At 39.5% G+C, this 22,748-nt stretch overlaps 2 long non-coding RNA genes across 4 annotated transcripts in view; both read left to right on the top strand.

Moving 5' to 3' along the window:
- The window catches only part of LOC137477412 (uncharacterized), a 34,909-nt gene extending 29,182 nt beyond the window's left edge, over positions 1 to 5,727 (top strand). Inside the window, exon 4 of one of the 2 annotated variants that reach the window (XR_011000984.1) lies at positions 4,123 to 5,727. This is a non-coding gene — a long non-coding RNA (uncharacterized lncRNA). Of the gene's footprint in view, positions 1 to 1,181; positions 2,199 to 4,122 lie in introns of those variants that run through there. The other variant, XR_011000985.1, reaches the window with a different exon arrangement.
- A 4,632-nt stretch (positions 5,728 to 10,359) lies between these two features.
- Positions 10,360 to 22,124, top strand: LOC137477411 (uncharacterized). 2 transcript variants are annotated; one of them, XR_011000983.1, is made up of 7 exons: positions 10,360 to 10,456; positions 10,823 to 12,595; positions 13,097 to 13,156; positions 13,952 to 14,055; positions 15,034 to 15,852; positions 19,428 to 19,542; positions 20,907 to 22,124. It is a non-coding gene; the product is annotated as an uncharacterized lncRNA (long non-coding RNA). The 2 variants fall into 2 exon arrangements; XR_011000982.1 differs by lacking the exon at positions 15,034 to 15,852.
- The last annotated feature ends 624 nt before the right edge of the window (positions 22,125 to 22,748 follow it).

Below are 22,748 nucleotides of genomic sequence, written 5' to 3'. Positions count from 1 at the left end.
ACTTGATATATAATGATTTTTCCCCTAAAAAGTATATTTTCCAATTTTATATTAGAAGCAAGAAATTAATTTAGCAGTGTGAATAGAGAGGTTGGAGAATAAAAGGGACCCAAGCCACTGAGGATCAGTTCCTAACTCAGTTGTAGAATAATCATTCTGGAAATGATGTCTGGAAACAAATCTGCTTATACTTTCACCAATATTCTCCCTTCTCCTAAAAGGAGTAATACCTTTAAAATGAGAAAAGGCAGCTTCAGATTAGATATTAGGCAGAAATTCTTTATTCAGAGGGCGGTGGGGCACTGGCGCAGGCTGCCCAGAGAAGTTGTGGCTTCTTACAAGTGTTCAAGGCAAGCCTGAATAGAAATTTGAATAACCTGGTCTAGTGGAAGGTCTCCCTGCCCATGGCAGGAGATTGGAATTGGATGAGATTTAAGGTTCCTTCCAATCAAAGTATCTGTGATTCTGTGTGATTCCTCTAATGTTTCTCTTTCTCTTCTCCAACTACTTAACTAGATTTATCTTTAGGTGCCTGAATGTGGAGGGGTGGGGGGCAATAGGGTTGTTCTCTACCCAGTCTGCTGGTTTGGTTTGGTTTTTTCCTCCCTGTGCACAAGTTAAGGCCTGTATAAGGCCTATGTCCTGGTAATCAGAACAAATGAAGCTCCTGCTAGCACAGTTCCTCGTTGCCCTGCTGGTTTCTAATCAGAACTGCTGGGCTCTCTGCTTACAGCCATCCTTATGGAATTTACAGGATGGTTTCAGAAGAGGAGAGCTACTTTGAAGGAAGGTGTTTCAGCCATAACTGATTCCATTCAAAGCCTTTGCTGTGTTATTCCATACTCTTTCTAGATTATGGATAATTATTTGTAAAAGCATTTATTATCTAAGCTATCCATGCAGTATTTTCTGTGAAATTCACTTTGTTTTCACTCTTAGCATTTGCTTCTCAGTTCTTGCTACTGGGCCAGGTGAAATAGTGGTAAGAATGAGTTTATAATTTTTCTCAGTGTATCCAGCCAAAAGTAGCTTTCTGTATTATGAAGCAAAAACTTCATTATAAAATGGGACCAGACTTTAAAACCACCCCTTGCCACATAAAGTGCTCAAAGGGAATTAGATCAATCTTTAGTTGAATCCAGCTTACAGGTGCATTCCTTTGCTTTGAGTTTTTCTTTCAGTGAGCAGAGTCCTGGGGAGCAGACCTTCCTTCAGGTAAGTCACACATGAAAGAAGTTTAAAGTATTAATCAAGAGAAAATACACAAATGTTTGAGTGCATTGATTTTCTCATTTGCCCTGGAAAAGGATCATGCAGAATTCCTCACTGAAAATAATCTGGTCTTCATGGTTTAATTAATAGTATTGCATAGACAAATTGTGGGCAAGAGAATGATCTGGCAAGTGAGAATTTCTGGTGCTCAGTGAGGAGTGAGTTGTTACATATGATGTTGCTCCTCAGCAGTGGAAAGTGGTAATGGACAGGCTGCTGGCTCAGACATTAATCTTCTCAGCTACATCCATAAATGAAATGTCATGCCTAACAACTCCTCCTTTATTAGTATTTCATCCTGCTTTCCCTGATTCAAATTAATGTCTGTGCATGTATGTATGAAAATGGGGATTAAAAGGTCTACATATTCAGATGGTCAGAGATGGTTCACACACACACAGAGCCCAGTTTCAAAGAACAGATAGGAAAAAAAAAACCCAGCTGCAAAAAGTCAGAGCACCTGTTTTTAACAAACATGACAACCTGCCAAAATTTCATCTTGAGATGTGCTTAAGACTGTGACAGAGATAACCAGAAATTACTGTGCAGTGGGATAGCAAATTAAAATCCAGAAGTCAGTGAGGCCACAGGATATTGGATTTAAGACCTTGAAGAGGTTGTCAGTGTTTTTGACATTTCATTGCTGGAAACGTATCAGTGTGCTCAACGTGTGGATATATTTGAATGCTAAAGCTGGGTGAAAGGCTAAGTCAAATCCATAGGAAAATTTGGCATCATAAGCAGCTGAGCATCCTCAGTTCCAGTCAGTCGTGGGGGCTGTGGTTATATAATGTATATATGAAAGAAATATGGCAAATATTATTCCAATGAAACAAAAGTGAGATGTTTACAGATTGACTTTGGGTCCATTTTGGTGTGACTGCTCTGCTGGTGTAGTATTAATGGGAAGTAAAATGAAAGTTCCTCCCCAAGGGTCTTCCCCAAGCTTTGCCATGTGCAGGGCTGGGCATTATCACTGGGGCTAGAGAAGAGACACAAGTTTTACACTGGGTTATACAAGTGTTGTGTGTTTGTTCCAGGTTTTTTCAGAAGACATACACTGATGTTATTTTTCTGAGCACAAGTTAAATCCCTAAATTCTGAATTCCTCCGTTTTAGCTTGGCAATTAAGTCTGATGAATTTTACTTGTCCCACCCTGCTCACTAATCAAGCAGAGCATTTTGCATGTTCTCATACTTTGATCAGCTTTGACTAAATCAGAGGCTTTTTAGAAGAATGCTTCAATAAGCTGTGACAGAAAGGGAAAATTTTAATGAACTTCACGTGTACAATTTTAGGGGCGTTTTGTGGATAACACTGTGAGACATGACTGACATGTTAAAGCGTTTTGTCCTTTGCCTCATGGAATTTATTCAACTTTTTGCCTTAAAAAGGGCACTTTTTCTCATGAAACATAATCTCCCATCACTTCTGACCACAGATCCAACCTGTGTTATCTGACAGTAAATACACAGCCTCATCAAATCACTCCTCTTCCCACGTTTCAGCAATATTTCTGAGGGAATCTGAATAAATTACCTCGCAGCAAATAGTACAGCTGCTCTCAAACAGCAGAACTAATGAATTGTCATGACTGGAGAGAGGGAGAGGTGCCTTGCATCTGTAATTCCAGACAGCTGACAGGATGGTGCCTGATCAGGTTTAGTCACCATTGGTAATTACAGACTGAGAAATTACATCCACTTTTAGGTTAATAGCTGGTAAACACCTCGAGATAAAGCAAGAGAGGACTTGCCCTGCAGCTTAAAAAGGGGGTGGAAGGACATTTTGTCCTGCTGTGCTGACCCTCCAGCAGTGACTGTCCAACCCCAAACCTTTTAATATCCATGGCATTCTGGCTCCAGAGACATTCTGAATACAGAAACTGGGGACCTTTCCCCATTAGTTTTATATCTTTTTAAACAGAGATGTATTAACACTTTAAAGGCAAGGGTACTCAGCTGGAAGAAAGAATTCAGTTATTAGTCTCCTCTGTCAATTCTTCTCCTCAGCTAAATTTGTAATGTTGTAATGAAAAATGTCAGTGGTGTGATGGTTATACCAACAATAAAACCATTTGCTCTCTCTTTTTATCTGAGGGTACTAAATCTGACATGCCAGTTATATCTCCAGAGTGGGTTTGAGTGAGTAGTGAATACCAGCTCAGTCAGCAGAGTTTTAAATCAATCCTAGTGCTTTGTAAAAGCAACAGTACCTTGTCAGCTTAGAAAATGTTAATGGACTATCTGGCAAGCATGACTTGAATTACAATTTCAAACTTATATTTTACTAGACTCATCATTTTTGGTTTTTATTATTTCCTCTCAACAGTAACTCACATAAATTCTCTGGTAAACCAGACCAAGTGGTTTATACACAGATAGAGAAACTAAGGCAAAGCTGATAAGTGAGAAAGGTAGGTAAAGGGCACTAAAATACAGTGAATTCAAGTGGACCTTGAATTTGTAATACTGTGCAAGCTTTTGTGCTGCTTAACGTTTATCAGCCTGAGAATTCTGCTCCCAGACCTGGTGCAGAATTCATCCTCTCTAACATCCTTCATCTAACAGGCGTGGCAAAATTGAAAATCAATGCGTGTCTTAATACTCTGCTACTGACATGCTCAGACTTGCTTTGATATCCCCATCTTGGAAATAAAAATCCAAGAACTGGAAAACCACATGGACATTTTCAAAGCCACAGAAAGCTCTTTTTTTACTGATAAGCTGAAGTAAGTCAAGTTGTTTAATTTATCAAGATGACAACTGAGAGGGGATTTGATTGCTGTTATGTGAATAGTTTATTTTTAGCTAAAAGGAGGGATGCTGAAAGGGCCTCTAATTTTTCAGGAAAGAGCATGACACATTCTGATTTAAAGACAAATTCTAATGACATACCATGCCGAAATCTATAATCTTTCAAAAGTGATGAAATGAGCAGAGCAGTCCAGAGAGACAAAAGGCAAGTTTAATGTTCCTCTATCTTATCATATCTAACTTCCGGAAACAATACAGGAGGATATTGAAAGTGAAAATATGTGCAGTAGAGGGTTAAATTTTTTATTTAAATTCTTTACTACTCTTTGATATATTTGACTGGGGATTCTTTACCTTTATAAAAGTGAAAATGAACACATAAGCTTGGGGTTCTGGGCTAGAAATGGTTTTTTATTATCTGAAAGGTATACTAAGCTTGATATGATGTCTAAGTAAAAAAAAAAAAAAAATTAAAAATCCAAAAGTTATTGCATTTGAATTTCTTGTTTCTTCTTGCTCTGTTCCAGTCAGTTCTGGTGGCATTTGAAGTGTCACACTATTTGTGTGTGAATGCAGAAGAATCTCAGTATTGGAGAACTGTCTAAAATTCATCCCAGATCTCTCAAATTTGGTTTCTGTGCAGACATCTTCAGGCATAGAGATAGTGTGAAAAACTACAGAATATCTTTTTATAGCTTCAAAATGAAAAATGTAAAGATAAAGCTTGGTAATTCATACAAACTTTAGAAAGTCATGAATATGCTTACATTTAGGTTACTATTTGCATATATGGAAACCTCTTAGAGGGAAAACCTTTTTATACATTCTGTTTGAGGCAAAAGTAAATTGCTGATAACTGTTAAAATTTTGTTTTAAAAAAACCCCTTAAACCAGTCCATCCTATGGCTTTCCTGGTTCCCTTCCAAAAAGGAGCTTTTCTAGTTGTCTGATCAGTAAGCCAAAAAAGATTATTCAAAATTGTGTTTGCACCTTCTGTTTTGTGTGTGTGCCCTTAGACTCTGCTTGGACTATGGTCAAATGAATAAATATATTAATGTCAACAATTTTTCCTACTGAGAAGCTGAGGTTTCACTAGAACACTCCACCCAAGTGAGGGTTCTTTTCACCTCTCCCATCCCCTGATTCCACAAATTAAGCTTGTGGTTTTGTACCAGTAACCCTTCCCCCAGCTGTTCTGAGGATGCTCACGGTGTGCAGGCTTCCCAACATGGTAACACCCTCTGTTCCCCAAGGAAAAGCCTCAAGATACCCAAATCATTCTTTTGAGTTGTTTATGAACTGCAGAAGGTGTTTTGGAGGCTGGTTCTCTAATGATTTGGGAACTTGTGACCTCATTCAGAAATGTCCAGTGACTAATACAGTGCAGCATCAGGTTTAAAAGGGTTTGTGGGGGTTTGAGGATTATTTCTTTGGAGGTTTTACTGTTTCATGTGGTGTCCTGGCAGGCTTTATTTGGATTACATTATTGCATGTTTCTTTAGTAATGGAGCAGTATGCATTTCAAGGAAACATGCTTTTAGTTGGATTAGGATTTGATTTAAAAAATAAGAAAAAAATTTGTCAATTGGAAAATTACTGTTTGAAGATGCTCTGGGTAAGTCATGGAACAGTCATTACTTTCTGCTTTCCTGACCAGGCATAAAAAACCCCCCTCTTCAAAGGGAATGCGAGTCAAAACATGTTACTCAATTATTGTTGTTGTTGTTGTTAAAGCATCTTTAAATTTCCAATAAACTGATTCTGAGCTGGTGTTGGAGGAAGAAATGATTTTCTATTTCCTGACTGAAATACAGCAAGTTAGGTTGTTTGGGGCTTTTTAGATTTCTTTTTTTTTTTTTTTTTTTTTGATTCTTCAGCTGAATGAACTGGCAACAGGAAAAGCACTGCTTGTTTCACCACTGCTGTCCACCTTAAACCATATTTTTTTAATGTTTGTTACTTAACTGCTAATGCTGAAAGACTCCACAAAACTGCAGAAGGCTTCTTGTTTACTCTAGTGAACAGTAATGCTGGGGAAAAAAATAAGTGTCCTGCTTTAATACCTCTTAAAGGAATTACTTCTGCAAGTTGAGATAAAGAAATACCAGATGTCCGAAGGGAAAAAAAAAAAAAAAAACAAACTCTAAAATGGCTTGGGAAATTAGAGTGGGAAATTAGAAATTATAAAATGATAATAAATGATGTCTGGAAACCTGAATTGAGTCAGGATCCTGCCTCAGTTTTATTTTCACTGTAACCTGGCAGACAAGACCATCATTGTTTGTAAGCAGCAATTTATAGCATGATGGCACAGAGCATGGCACAACCCATTTCATCCAGCTCCTTGAAGCTGCCTGAACTTTTGAAATGATTTCATTTATTTTTGCAGCTGAGGAGCTGAAGGCCTTTGGAAGAGGAAATCCCCCCAGCTGGTGAAGTGGCAGAACACCATCTCCAGGGGAAGCTCTGTCAGAAAGTCTGGGGCTGCAAGTGTTGCCTGTCACCCTGCTCAGCTGGTGACTGGGGAAATGCTGCATCCACCTTTCCAAAAGGAGCAGGATGTGCCCCTTTGCAGAGGAGAAGAGGGGACGAATTTAAAAAGGTATTTTTTTAGAAGTTGTTGGAATCCAAAATGCAAAGAACTCTCAGAACTTTAGGCCTGTAAGCCAAAGCTTAAAATTAAACACAGGATTCAATCTAAAACCTTAAAAAAAGCTTCCAAACTTAAGTACTTAAGTGTTAAGTGGGAATGTAGATTTATAGTTTAAAGCAGAGACACGTTAAGCTAAGTAAAAGAAAGTTTAAAGTTTTAGAGTTTAAAATATTAAAAAAAATTACAAAAGTAAACGAGATTACAATTCAGTACTGTAATTTTGTGTCATAATGTGATTAATTAAGAAAGCTTACACTGTAACATAAGTTCATAAGACAAAATATTTAAAGATTAAGTCAAAAACTTAAATTCTTTGTTGGCAGTGTTTTATTAGTCAATAACTCCTTAAAAAGTCTTGTAACTAAGAGTCTAGTGACCTTCTGACCCACACTGTAACAGTGTGAGCCAAACTCACCCTTCCTACTTATGTAGGAGATAAGAAAAATAAACTACATCATCAAAAATCAACTCAAAAGTCCCATCTCAAATTCCTTCCAAAATTCCCCACAAATAAATTATCACAAGAAGTGAGCACTTGAGGGATCATAAATTGTGCAAATCCTTTCAGAGTAGATCTCCTTGGATTTTTTTTTTAACCAAACTGTATACTATGATAGACAAATGCCCACAATATCGCAAAGTGGTTTGCTTTTAAAAATATTTTTTGTATTTGAAAAATTCAGACTTTTGTCTGAAGTGATCTCTTGTAGCTGAACTAATTCACATACACTTAATTGAACAGAGAAAGGAAAGAGAACCATTCCTTGTGCTCAACAATTCTAGCTGGAAGGGCCATTCACAGAATTACCCACCCAAAATTCTGAACTTACATCTTCTAGGGCAGAAGGGAGCTGGTGGTCACGGTCCCCAAGGAAGACCCAACTCTGACCTGTGACAAGGGGCCAGGAGCCAACATGGCCTAAGAGTAACAAGTCACAGAGGCAGGTTGCATTTTCCAGGTTGAGTGTGGATCCTGGCGCAGGACCAGGGCATCCTGGCTTCTCAGTGGCTGCTTCCACCACACTCACCTGCAGCCACACAAGCTGCAGAGGAATTTGGCATCAATAACCTCCTGCAACACATGCAACAAAGCTCTGGTTGGCTGATGTAGAAAGATTTATAAGTGCTAGTTAAGCAAAAGCATTTTAACACCATTTTTAAAATAAAGAGAAATAACTCAAGGACATGTTGCATGTTCAGATAATAACGATAAAAGAAAAGCTTGGATGAAACAAAATCTTGTAGTAATGCCTGTAAAACCCCCTGGCACTATCAGCTTTTGAAGTGTTTCGCTCCAGTTTGCATTTATGCTAATGAGTACTTGAATATTTCAGTGGGTTTGTGTGTTTGCTTCAGCCTGACCCAATAGTATGCTTTTAAGATCTTGTGCTCTGGGATAAAATCATGCCTTTTGCCCACACTTGGAGCACATGTTCCTCATTCCTCACTTTTAAGAGTCCCTGGGACCAAGCCTGCTTGCAGTGATGGGCTGCTGCTGTTCCAGGCATCTCTCAAATGGTCAGTGGGATGATGAGACAAACACCTGTTTATTTGCAGTCTGTATAATCTGTACCACGTTTGCAGATGGTGCCCTGCTCAGTTCTGTGAGGTATGTGCTAAATAGCCATGAATGACTTGGAAGCAGTGCTGGAAAAAATATTGACATTAAAACTTTCAGCAGTTCCACTCCCATCAGATTTTTAGACCTGGCTGAGCACAGAAAGGGGAGGATCTCAAGATTGCAAATGTTCTGGGGCTGCTAAGGTGCCATTTTTCAGCTTTGAGAGAAGCCTTCTGTAATGCAGAAATGAAGAGGTTTACCCAGCAGAAAATAAGTGTTGCCACTTTATTGTTTTTGGCAGGAGATGGTGGTTCATCATTTGGACACATCAGGTACTTTCCTTGTGACTGTCATATAATTTAAAATGACAGTGCTTCAAACAGTGACAAGCTGACAAAGCACTGATCTGTGGTGGAAGTCTAGCATGGAGAGAGAGCTGCAGCCAGGCAACATTATTTTGAAAGGGAGTTGGAAGAGCACTTTGCTTTCAGTTTATTTATTTACTGGGCTTTGCCTTTGCTGATTCACTAGCAGGAGCCCAGGAGCTGTGAACCTTAAAGTGAATATCTTCAATTTGTGGGATATTGTGTCCATGGCTCTCTCTGCTCCAACATTTTGAGGACTTGTTTATACAACATTTTTCATCCCTGTGAAAACTGCTGAAATCAAACCTGGTGGAATTGCTATGGCTGGAGTACTTATGTATTCCACATAGTAAAGAAAGAAATTAGTGGTTAAAACTCACTTGCTGGTTTGAATTGTCACAGTTTCTTTTGAAATTCTCATGTAGCAGACAATTTGCATTTTGGAGATATATGTTCTGCTGAACTTGCCCAGTCTTAGAAATTGCTGGAAGTGCACAGTAGTTGCCTTGTGACAAACACTGTGAGCTGGTCAGTGTCAATAGCTGATGGTAGGAAAGTATCCATGTGTCTGGGAATTCACTGCTGCCTTTGGAGATCCTTAATCCGACACACATTTTTTTTCTCAGGGAATTAAATGCACCTTAGAGGATGGGAGTGAGAATAGATTTTGTGGTCACAAAAAATAATATTTTTTTGTAGAAAAACAGTGTATGTTATAAATATGGTGATTATATGAAGTCTAGCAAAATTCCATCTAACTAAAACACGTTCCTTTCAGCAAGGACTAAACTTAAATTGATGCCTTGTGAAGGCTGACCTAGAACAGAGGCTAGATAGAATTAAAGAATAAAGTAGGGATTTATTACAAGGCCTCAATGGATCCACCTTGGGCAGCACAAGAGCCCAGCTGGGGCTACACCCAAGATGAACCCAAATGGTCACAAAATGGAGAACTGGTCACGGGGTCTCTCACTTTTATAAGTTCTTCTCCATTTGCATATTGGAGTTAATTGTTCAATTACAGCTTTAGGTTATGAAGTCCCATCCTTCTTGTTTTTCTCTCTTCAGCCCATGTTGTTGATGCTCTTGGGCCTGAGATTTGGATCATTTGTCCTTGGTCTCCAGCTGGAGAAGGAATTGTTTTGTCTCCCTGCTCTGTGCAGAGAACTCACCATCCCCTAATTTGAAGCTCAGACCCACACACTAAAGCAGCACAGAGTCTGAAAAATATAAAAAGCTAAACCCTGATGCATCAAAATGAGATTCTTGAAGTGTACAAACATGTACCATACAAGTGTTAGTGAATGATATTACTATCTTAGTAACTGGAGCTGTTGCTAAAATATATCAGAGCTATTTAAACTGAGATTAATAGACAGGCATTAGGTGCCACTTGATTTTTCTTAAGTCATTTTCACTGCTGTTCCCAGGAGAGGCTGTGAATGTGGGATTGATTTCCAGAGAGAAGGATTATCCTGTGGTTATCCTGCTCCTCATCTTACCAATGGGTTTCCTCTAAAAGCATTCCTACCCTCCTTCCCACCCCACGGCCCTGCTGGGCTGCAGGGGAAGCCCAGGTGGGGAGCTGGAACAACCCCCCCAGCTTGAACCCAGCCAGGGGAATGTTTTCTGTTACTCAGTATAGAAATCCCAAGTACTCATGTCCAGGAGGATATGTCTTTTCTCTGGTCATTTAGGAGATGAGAATTCTCTGACTGACTGGATGGTCTGTGCTTGTGGTTTACAGATTGGAACAATTCAGTGCCTATAATCAACTGTAAAATGCCACAAATGGAACAATATCACAACTGGAGCTACCCAGTGTCCTTCAGATTAACTGCTGGCTCTGTAAGTACTGCTGTCCTGGTGGCAATTCTAAAAAGCAAAGCCAGCTCCTGTGGATGATGGAGCTTGGTCAGCAAATTACAAGGTATTAAAAAGCTTTTGTGCTTAGGAGTTGTTCTATGGCTTTGTTCAGTTTGAACTTCTCTCATTTTTTTTGTGATTTACTTGTATTTCTAAACAAAGATAAACTGTCAGCCCCCCCAAAAGAGCTCCTACATGCCCCTTTGAAACAAAGCATTAAATCCCCAAACCCTCTGTGCTGCAGGAGACTCAGATTTGCCAAATACTGCTTCAAAACTCAGGCTGGTGAGACTGGTCAGTGATGCACTGTAGAGATTTAAAAGCTGGTTTCTTGCTTCTACCTTCCAGTCTGTGTTTTTAATCTTCTGTGGAGCTGTGCTGAATAGAACAGCTGGCCTGTAATTGGGGGAGATTGCTGCAGCCATTTATCTCTGTGGGTGTTACTCCTGTTCTCAGCATTATTGCAGATAAAATGGTTATCATTTTCATCTATAGTGTCTTCGTAAGACAAAAATAAGCATGTGCCACTTACCTTTTCAGTGTTATTGAATCATTTTTGAATCATTTCAGTATAGAATGATTAATTTTTTTTCCTTGTTTTTTTTTCCCTGCTGATCTGTGACCGTAGCCCTGGAGAAGTTGTGCATTGTTATCACTCTCCTGCTATTTAGCAGAAGGGAGAAGGACCTAAATAAGCTTAAAAGTTTCTGATTACCATGACTGGAGTGTCAAAATCCTTTAACAATAAAAAAAAAAAAAAGATTCAAATTCTTTTATAACTGTGCATCCAAATTCTACAGGTTTTTCAGGTCTTGTTACACTGCCTGCTTTTCATGCCATGTTACGTTTTTTTTCTAACTCTGAATGGCCGTGGGCAGGTGCCTTTTTTGTTGAGCCAGTCATTTCCTAACTCACAAAATTGGGAAGCCCTACTGGGTGGTCAGAGTTCAGGTGAGTTTTGGAAGAGGGCTCGTACTAACAGATTAGGGCATGAAAAATCTGATTTCAATTATTATCTTTATAGAAAATATTTCCAGTTGGACCTTATATGATCCATTAATGAGTCTGGGTGTGATCTGCATCCTGCCAAGGTTAATAAAGGTGTCTCTTTTGGCTTTGGTGAACTTTAGCATCCTTATCCAATAAGTGGGCCCATTGCTGTCTTGTTTCTCTTCTCTTTCTGTCTGACAAACTGGCAATGCCTAAAGTGCATTTAGGAAAAACGGAACACGTGGCTCTGGCAGCATACAAGTAATGCTACTAATGCAGGAAGAGCAACCTTTTGAAGGTCAAGTTATCACACATCCAAACTCCAGAAAGCATTTGTCATGCCTTGGGAATTGAGCTGAAATCTGACCCATCTTGGAGGATAAATCATCACAGAAAGAAGGCATTAGAATATCTCTTCCTGAAGTTGCCCGTGGAGCAGATTTCCTGGAAGCAGCCTTAGGTAGGTGTGGGTAATGGGACTAGTGTTCTGAGAGGAGGCTTGTGTTTGAAAAGCAGCAGGGACCCCAGAAAGAGCAGGAAACACAGCAGAGCTTACAGAGAGAGGGACTGCAGCTCCTCCTTGCAGCTCAGTGGAAAGCTGGACCTCTCTTCAGGTGTGTCCTTATAAATGTCAGCACATAGACTTCATTCTGAAAGTTTTAATGCTAGTATTTTCACTGAATAACTTCTAATACACAAATTATATCAGCTCCATGAAGACTTTAAAATAGGAAGGAAGAGGATGAGTAAGTCCTGAGGGTTTGCTCCCCTATTAGAGCTCCTTGTACTGCAAACTCCACGTAAGTAAAAAATGAGAGCATGTGACTGGTTTATAAAGCTAGGCATATTTGATAGTGCCACATCATGAAACCCTTGTCTCTTGGGTAGCTGGGTGTGGTAGTTGTAAAAGTGTCTGATTTATTCTAGGAATTCTCCGTGTTCATAACTTGTAATTGCTTTTATTATTTGTAGCTCCAGGCAGGTGTGCATAGAAGCAATCTGTAATTTCTCCTCTAGCCACATGATTTCATGTAACTCAGCCAAAGTCCTCTGCACACAGAAAGAAAGCAAAGCCCCAGGATGAAAGCTCTGCCTGGGATTACCTGGAATTAAATGGTGCACACAAAAAGGGTATTAATAAGAAAATAGCTGAGGGCTAGCACAGCTCTTCTCCCCTGAATAGAGTCTAAGACACAACCTTATACCCTGGTGGGTCTGCTCTGTGCCTCTTTAGCCATTTTTGGTTTAATGGTTTGTGCTAATGTGGGCTGGAACAAATGTAATGGATGTAGGGGGGAGGGAAAAAAACCCCTTCTGCTCTAATGTTCAGTTTAAAGTGATTTACAGACAAAAAGAAAACTGAATATAGTGAACAATGCAATTCTAGCTAAGGAAAGGGGCTGGCTTGGAAGAGAAGGTGGCTGAGACTGAAGGCAAACACAGCACAAGAGAAATGAGAAGTGCTGTCTTATAAACTGTGTATTTCTCCTGCTCTGTCAGTTTATTCATAATACTCTAAGGTAAAAAAATATACAGCATGGATATTTTTTTCCATTTTTCTTTGGCCATTTGTATACTTTATTCAAACCATTTCTTTTCAACAGTTTTTTGTTTCTTTCCATGGCAACAAAGAGCCAAGGCTCCTTTGCAAAAGCAGTACAATCCTTCACCCAAACCCCTCTTCGTGCTAAGGTGGGTACAAATCCACAGCTGGTGTTAGGCCTGCTAACACACCAACAATGATGATAATGAGACAGTTCCTAGCAAGGCATTATTAATATGATGGTGTCACCCACAGCAAGTGGTGCTCTAAGTTTTATTACACTAAGGCAGTCTTAAAATTTTCAAATAATTTACAGCTTTATCACACTTTTTCAGGAGCTGTTATTGCTCAGCCATTCCTCCTTTTTATCCTCTTGCCTTCTTAGATGAGAAGATCTTTGATGCTTCCATTTTCTCATTCTGTGAATGGATCAAACAGCCAAAAATGCACAGGGCTTTGAAACAGGAGGAGCCCTGGAAAAGGGAGATTACAGCCAGATTAAACAGTCTGGTCTGGTTTTCTAGTTGATATTTGTGAGCATAAAAGCATTAGTAACAATGGCATTTTTAGATAAAATAATAGTAGATGAAACAAAATTAATTTTGTACTAAATACCGCTGTAATAGTATGTCTTGCAGTAAATTTCTAACTATTCTGAAGTGATAATCAGTTTTCTTTCCTGTAAAAGGATCCATAGTCTAAGGAGACTTCTGAGTGGCAGCCTAGATATGAGAAATGTTATTTGAATTAGGCATTCTTATCCATGTTTGTAGTACTTTCCAGAGGCTCTCTCTCACTTTTAGGCCTTCTTCACAGAAGCACATGCAATAAAAATGTTACTGCTGCCAGCTTGCATGCCTGAAAGGTCATTTCTTCTTTTTGTTCTAACTTTATCAGTTTCTTTAATAAAAGATATTAACTCTCTTCACAAACCTGTCTCTCAGAGAGAAGAAAAGTATCCCCAGCTCCAAAGAAAATATCACTTCTGTTCAGTGATTAAAACAAATCAGTGTGAGGGAAGACATAAGGGAGCTACCAGAAATTTCTGGTGAGTAGCAAGCTATAAAATCTTCGGTTTTCTGGCCATTCTGAAAATTTTTGGTTTTGCTTTCTTAGTAAAATTGAGCACAATAGAGCAAGAAATCTTTCAAGGCCATGGTTCATACATCAGGAGAAGAATCTTTCTTTTTCTTCTTTCCTGACAGTGTGGGCTGTGCCCTTCTTAATTCCAGAAGGTGCTGCAGCAGCTCAGCACCAATTCCATGCCTGGAGCCTGACTGGTGGAACATCCCCCCTGGGAGAGGAGACCAGCACCAAACTCACATCTTTCACTGCTGGAGAGGACTTTGGGAGCAAAGTCACCTTTGCTGAGGTGACTTTGGGAAGGTACCACTGCATTTGTCAGGGGAAACTCATAGGAGGGCACTGCCTAAGGCCTCGAATATGAACAAACATCCAAATCATAGGAAATTATAAGCAATAAGATCATTCTAATGCTAATATTTTAACATGATTATTAACAAAAAACAGTAATTACATTTCCATAAAATATAACAACTGTGGTATTGAAATAGCATTTTTTATAATATGTAAGTAGTTATTACTAATAGCAACAAGCAAAAACCATTGCAATTCCATAAAATGTAACAGTAATTAATGGTAACAAATTCAATTACATTTCTATAAAATGTGACAACTATGATAGTACAATAGTAATTAGGACTATAGAGTAGTAACAAAAATTATTGCATTTCTATTAAATGTAACCGTAATTAATACTAATTAATAGGAACAAACAAACCATTACCTTTCCAGAAAATCTGATGGTAATTAATAGTAAGTCATTACACTTCTATAAATATAATTTTAAAATATTTAATCATTACAGTTCTAAAAAATATATAATATTAATAAGAGCAATGCTAATAAGATGTTAGCCCAGTGCAGGTAACAAGACATGTGGTGTTTAGACCAAGTAGAACACAAACCCCAATTCCAATTTTGAGCTAGTGCATTTTTGTTCCAGGTTCAGCATTTAAATTCTGCCCCTCTCTGGTGTGAATATGAGACAAATTATCCCTGTGTGACAGAGAAGAGCCAAGCCTGTGCAGACTTTATCAGCACAGTGTGCTCTGCATGGTCACTGCTTGATTATTCAAAGGTGTTTGTGGAAAATAAGTCTAAAGTTCAGCTTTGGGGGATGATCACTCTTTCTGCACCATTTAAGCACATCATCTCATTTCTAAGTGGTGCTGATTACAACAATTCATGGGCAAGCACAGTCATTTTCTGAATGGAAGGGTGAGAGAAATGTGACCCTGTCACAAAACAAAGCCCACTACAGCGAGTGCTGCTAACGTGGGCTACAGGCTTGGGGGGGGCTGGTTCCATGCGTGATTAAATGCAGCTCATTGGTATAATGCCTTCACATTTAAACAGCTTAATTTTTAAATCACCAGATAATTGTGTAATTGTGGTATTTCTGTTCCCTGAGATGAATCAGGGTCTCCTCTCTAATGGTTCTGTGGAAATAAAATTGCCTGAAAGCAGCCCCAGCTCTGTTCTGTGGTGTCAGTGTGGGGCAGGTAAATGATGTTGGACTTGGCAAATGCAGCTACACCTAATAGGGCCAGTTCACTCCTGATTCCAGGAAGGATATTACTCATGACATCCCTGATGTGGTCCCACAGGCCAGTCAGCTGCTTCTGATTTCTCCTTGTAGCAGCTCTTCTGCAGGGTTTTGCAGCTGGGAAGCTGCACCATTGCTGTCAAAGGAAGGTCAGTCCATTACAGACTTATTGGACTCTCCTGAAGAATGTATACCCAAAGCATTTTGAATAAGCAGGTGAGTCTCAGTGTTCTTTTATGTCTTCCCATTTCACTAAAACAGAAGCCATTTGCTAAATACATATAATTTGAGTTGAATTGGTATAAATGCCTGTCAAAGACAGGGATAACACCAAGGACAATAAGGAAAAAAAGAGCTAGATGTTACCAATTAAATACAGCAGTAGATTTGGGAGAAACAGCTGGATTTGTACAAACAGGCTGTGTGTGCTTTGCTTCTTCATATAGAATCTCCAAGCCAAAAAAAAAAAATCCCAAGTAATTACAGGCAACCTCAGGAAATCTTTAATTCTTTCACTTCACCCAAATGGGACTTGGCACACAATTTTCAAATGCAACCACACAGTCTGCTGGGAAACTGCTCTGCCCTAGGCTATTGGCTCTGCTAAAGGCAAAGGAAAGAGAGGCAGAAAAATATGAGTTCAGGCCAGCAGAAAGATTTGCTGTGTCCCCTGTGCCTGTTCCATCCCCTCTCCACCTCAGCCTGCTCCCGGGGAGGGAACCACACACACGGGTACAGGGCACATTTAGTGCCCATAGATGCCACAAAGCCATGGCCAGGGAACTCCCAGCAATATGGGAAAACACTCTGCTCTCCCCAGCACCATCTAGGCCAGGGCTGAGATGCACCACAAATGAAACCAGCAACACAAACACTCCATGCAGCAGAGGTCTAAAGCCACTACCAGCATCATGGGTCTGAGTAGAACTCATGGCTACCCTTTTATTTATTTTTTTAATGACCTTTTCTCTTTGGACAGTCAGAATCTTTTTTATTTATTTTTTTTAATGACCTTTATGACTATTTATTTTTTTTAATGACCTTTTCTCTTTGGACAGTCAGAATCTTTTTACCAAAATCAAGTTTAATTTATTAAACAAATTTATTTCCATGTCAGTAGTTAAACCCAAATACTTATTGCCTTATCTTGGTATTTTCTTCACTGATGTAACTGAAAGATGTTCTTGTAGTTCCTTGACTTTACTTTTGTTAATCCAAACAAGCCTAGCAAAGCTATCTGAGCATGTCTTTAGCAGAGATACTGTCCTTCCTGTGATCAGCCTGGCAGTTTTTGTTATGCAGTCCAATAAAGGGATGTATATAGTTTCAGGGGAACTGTTAACACTGCTCTAAATGAAAGCATATCAATGGCTTTTACAGTGTTTTTTTTGATTATGCCAGCAAACACCATGAAAAGTGCACTGGCTTTCACTTGACAGTGGCAAATGTATGGGTCACAGCCACAGTAAACCAAAAAAACTGCCAGGGCTTTCTTTTCTTTTTTTTTCCCTCTTCTGTAACTTCCAAATGATGAACTGCAAGAGTTCTTGTCCCCTGGGACATGAATTTATGCAGTACATCATGTGATAGTAGAATCCAAAGTACATTTCTTTGCATAATTAAGTTAATCTTATTTTTGTTATTGTTACCTGTTGAAAGGCATTTATACAGAGACAGCCCTGACTTCTGTTTTAGCATCAGTTGAAAATTTAAAACAGGGAGGATTTTCCCACAAAATAATGAATATTTTAATAAGTATTGAACTCCAGATCTCCTTTTTATATCCCCTACACTGATTTACTTCTGCCTCTGAGTGCTATAAGGGGGACAAAGCCTAAACAGACAGACTTCAAATGAACATTTTAGAGCTTTACCTTGAGAGGAAACCTTTGTCATTTTGATATGCACATGTTGAGAAGAGCTATTAAAATACACAGCTCTCTGAGCCACTGCTTCACTTCACTGCTTCACCTTCCCACCCCGTTTCACAGCAGCCAATGCACTCCATTCCTGTGGAGAGATTTCAATTGTGAGCTCTTTGGGCCATGGGTTGTTACCTTTTTGCTCTGTGTTTTCACACATTTTGGTCCAAGATGCCAATGACCTTGACAGGACACAAAAAACCACACCTTATACAAATTAGCCCTTAAATATTTCCAGACTCTCTTTTTGGCATCACACAAATTTATTCAGCCACACTGAATATGTCTCCAGCTTAAGGCAAGTTATCTAAATGTCTTGCATGATACTCTGTCTTATTTATGAATATTTCAGCTCCTAACCTAATCTGTGTCTGCTACACCTTCTGTTTCTTACCATTTTTAAGGACAAATCAGTAACTTCAAAAGCCAAGAATGCTGTCCTTGGGTGGCCACCTGACTCCAAAAAAAAATGGTGACTTTGTATTCCTACCTTATTACATGATACTAAACACCACCACACCCATAAGTTTTACTAAGCTGGAAACAGACTGGAAGAAAAAGGAAACAATCTCTAAAAGTTTAAGAAATATTATTTTACATTTTGAGTGCCTCTGTGTTTTTAAGACTTTTAAAATCTGAACCCAACTGTCTAAGATTTAAATACCAACTTGAGCTGTCAAAAATCACTACAGATGTAGGTAAAATAATTTTTCATGTAACAGAATCTAATTTCTGTCTCTCGCTGGGTTTTGGACAAAACTGGCTGACAACTCACACTGCAGTTATATGAAAACATCACTGACAAAAGCACAGAAAATTCAAACATTTTTCTACTACATTTGTGGTAAAAAAGACTTTTTAAAAGCTTATAGTTGTACAAAAAATGGCACACATAGGAGAAAAACAGTGCTTTAGCATTACTTCTGTTGCCAAGTATCAAGTAAAAACATTAGAAACAGATGGTGCACTATTTCATGAAATCAGAAAAAGGTAAAGACTTGCAATTTAATGTCATTATATAGACACACTCCTATAATATTGCCATCATCTACTACTTGAGACAATGAAACCAATCCAAAAACTTCACCTTAAAATAAGTAGCATTTTATCCTGGAAACAAACTAAATTCATATGGCAACCCAGGGCACTATTCAAATTAATCCAGGCAATTCATATTTAAAACTCATCGATAAACTCAGGAGAAAAACCTCTTTAAATAATCCCCCTACAGATGGCACTGCAATTAATAACGTGCTGAGTGTAAAATGTGTGGGGTTTTTCCTTTTCCTTCTATGCCTTAACATGTCTGAAGGATTCTCTTGAGATTTCTCTTTTAAAGTCCACAGGCCAAAGGACTTCCAAGGCCAAAGGAGATTTCTCTTTTAAAGTCCACAGGCCAAAGGATTGAAGTCCTTTCCACTGGGCTTTCCAGTGTGAAAGTTGTTGATACTGTCATAACTCTTATTGTCCTTGTGCCTTAAATCCCAAATGAGGTGACTACTTCATTATCTAGAGAATAACAACCACTCAAGATATGGAATAGAAGGAATAAAAGGAAGATATTTATCTCTAGATTTTCAGAACTTGAATGATATCTCCTATTCAGAATATATGAAACACTGCAAAATATCACTGTTCAATAGGAAAAAAAAAAGAGGGAGAGAGACAAAGGATTTGAGCTTAATTCTTGGATGCTTTTGAAGGACAAATAAGGTAGAAGTCTGCAAGTACAAGGCAGATGCAAGGGGCACAAAGATGCTTGGGGCCATTAGGTCACATTGGAGACTTTTATGATAGAAATTTTCAGATTAGAAGGCTTTCAACATAACCTCAACTCTTTCCTACAATTTAATTTCTTCTTTTATTCAGACCATAGAAAGTTTTCACAATGGAAAAGTGCAGACAACTGGAGGGAAAGAAATCTCACTCAAACACTACTGAACGAAACAGAGATACAGAAGGACAGCAGAGGTTCTTTTTCAAGGTAAATCATCTTTCTGATAGTCCTTAATGTGATTTCCTACATCAAGAGGAGCCACTGACACAAGTAAGTATTTCTAAGGTTTGTTTTGCAGTTTTCATGGCTAGAAATGTTCTGTTCAGTTCCACAAATGGGACAGATAATGTACAGGGTGTGGAGGAAAAGTGCTCTTTGCCTCATGTTGGCTTCCCATCCACTACATGCTGTTTGCTGATATGATCACAGTGTTTTCTATGGGAAAATGAGTTTGCTCAAACTTCTATTAAGAAGGGTTCAGAATGTAATTATGATCAGTCTAGAATAGTCTAGTGCCATCCTTAGTTTTAGAGAGGACTATATCTTGGAGATCCAGGTTACTCTTACCCCTGTATCCATCAAACTACTGGCAATTTTGAATTAATGGCAAAATGGAATTGCTGACGGGTTTTCCCATTCTTAAATATTTTACCCCTACGTGTTTCCATTAGCAATATGTACTTCAAAGAGATGAGAATATCCTGTAAAGTATTTTCAGACTAAGACTATTATGACATGTATTTCACACTCAGTTATTGATGCATTAGGGAATGAAAAATATTAGAGACAGAAGGCACTGATAAAGGGACACTATTTACCTGAACTGAGTGTCCAATCTGACTGGAAATTTCATCTGAGTTTGAGTATCTTTGGAATTAAAGGCAGTCATCTGACCTCGGCATTTATGGTTTTCTTATAATTGCTAATGTAAGGAAAAAAAAAAGGCTGAAAAATAAAAAAATTTCCCAAAGACAGACCACAGATTAACAGAGCACTTCTTAAACTCAGTAACCCCACCAGCCTAGTGATACCTGTTTACTCTCAGCCAGGGTGCATGATCACTCTCAATGATGCCTGTTCACTCTCAGGCACCACTGCTGCTTGCAGCTAGTCCTTCATCCAATTTCCTTGGTGGATTTTTACTCGTCTTACAATTTTACATGAAATTACAGGTGGATAATTTAAAGGAAAAACACACCACTTCCAAGATATTTTCAAAACTGAAAGTAAGGATGAGACCCATTCCACTAAAACAATGGAGGGCAGCAGAGATGCCCTCACTTGCCCATCCCATGCCCCATTAGCAGCACAGACCAGCTGGCCTTTGGGCCACAGTGGCCACCAGCCCTGTGCCTCCAGTGTTCCCAGCACAAGCTGCAGGGATCAGGGCAGTGCTGATGTGCCCTGCCCCTGCAGCCTTTATGGAATAGGGGTAGAATCTGCAAGCCAAGATCTTTTCTTTCCCTCAGGAGCATCTGGAGCTCTCCAGTGCTGCTAAGGCATCTGTCTTGTGGCAGTTAAAATTTTATTTGAAGTTATCGCCTTCTCTCTTATCTGCCTCCATTTTACAGGAGAATTGAGCTGCTTTCCCTGTGGGGCCAAAGACTGCATGCATTGAATGAACTCACAGCAGGAAACCTCAAGGCCATGTCATTCCAGAGCACTGTGTGGAAAAGGAGCCAAGCAGCTCCTCCAAACGCTTCTGCACTACGGAGCAACTACCACCTTTCTGCAAGTTGAAGGCTAGACCTGATGAAAAAAAGGATTTCCAGTCTGTTCCAAGAAGTTAAATAGACATAGACAGCCAATCCAAATATTATGAAATTAAATAACCTCCTCTATTCTACAGAATAAAAGCAAATTGCTACAGTTGTGTCATTAAATGCCACACGCAGAGGGGATGAAGAATCAGAGCAGCCCTTAGATTTTTCTCCAGTCCTGTCAGCAGCACATGTCTGCCTGCAACAAGGAACACCTATATCCATGTACTTCCTGTCAGCCTGGGTGACAAATGCAGCCCAGGCTTTGTGCTCCCAGCTAACAGAGGGAGTCAATGATATATAAAGCCCCTCTTTGTTCTGATCCATGAATAGAAGGCATTGCCCAGACAAAGACAAATGTGATGGCAGCCTGCTGGTCCGGCAGAGTCAGCCACTGCAGCTGTGAGCCGATTCAGAAAAAACACAGCTTTATTTTATGTTTATGGGTTTCAACCCAAGCTAAATGTGTTTGTAAATGACTGGGGTGCCACTGTGGCTTGGCTCCCACCTCCTGCTGCAAGCCAGGCCAGCTCACTCAGGGCAGGCTGGTGCCACAAGATCCAGTCTGCATGGAAGCAGTTCCTCCTCTCCTTGGCACAGCTGAGTCAGCCCCTCCGGGACAGCAAGGGCATCCCAGCTGAGTTGGCTGTCACAAACAGCAAATTCCCAGAAGGACTGGGGACCTGAGGGGAGACTGGTTCAGGAGAATTCCCCTATGTTTGTAATGATCTGCCAGTGGTATAGGACTCCCACTACCACTATGTCAAAATTTGTCTTCCAGGTGACAATGCCAAAAAAACCTATCATTTTTGCAAGGCTCAGCTTCCTGAATTGCAGTGAAGGAAAACAAAAGGTCACACCAGAGTAAAGTTTCAGTTTTGCTCCTCCTTACTTGGTCTAGCCCCTTCTACTTCCCACATTCTTGCAGAGGAAAGGTTCAGGCTCCTATAGAAATATCTGATGCTCTTAGTAAAACATTTTTTACAAAGCATATCAGAGGAAATTGATATAATTAGGCTCATCCCCAGACAAAAGGTGAGGTTGAATCCTCTAAAGGGAATTATGACCCACTAGATGGGCTGAGAGCTGTCTCACAGCAGTGGCCATGAAATCCTGCTGCTGATACCTGGTGTGTTTGGCTGACTTGAGAGCCTGGGGTTATGTCTGAGGTTCCATCTTATGTTTTTCAGATGACTAAAATTAAGCATTATTAAAGCCAGGCAGACATTAGGCCTTTAAGCTCATACACCATGTTCATCACTGAACTGCTGTTTGTGATGTGAATTACTGCTAAGTAATACACAAACCTGCAATTTCAGAAATAAAATTTGACAGCTCTCAGGCAACTGGGGCAACAGTGATCATTCTAGAATAACACCACCAAAAGAGGAGATGCTGTTGGCTGTTGTTACAGGGCCTGTTTCCATAAAGCTCCTATAAAATCCATATGCACAGTAACTATTTGCAAGTGAAAACAGTGGCTGATGTGTGCAATTGTTGATTCTGAATACAGAACAGACATCTGCATGAGCAATTCAATGTGCATGCAAATTTCCTCCAAAACTCACAGAGACAGTTTTGAGCCAAACCCACAAATGCTTTTTGGAGTATTCCTGTTGATTTCAGGGATTTTTGCCCACCGATGTTATTTCC

Source organism: Anomalospiza imberbis, chromosome 7, assembly GCF_031753505.1.
Source record: "Anomalospiza imberbis isolate Cuckoo-Finch-1a 21T00152 chromosome 7, ASM3175350v1, whole genome shotgun sequence".
In the NCBI taxonomy this organism is placed as follows: domain Eukaryota; kingdom Metazoa; phylum Chordata; class Aves; order Passeriformes; family Viduidae; genus Anomalospiza; species Anomalospiza imberbis.
This window is presented reverse-complemented; position numbering and strand designations above follow the sequence as displayed.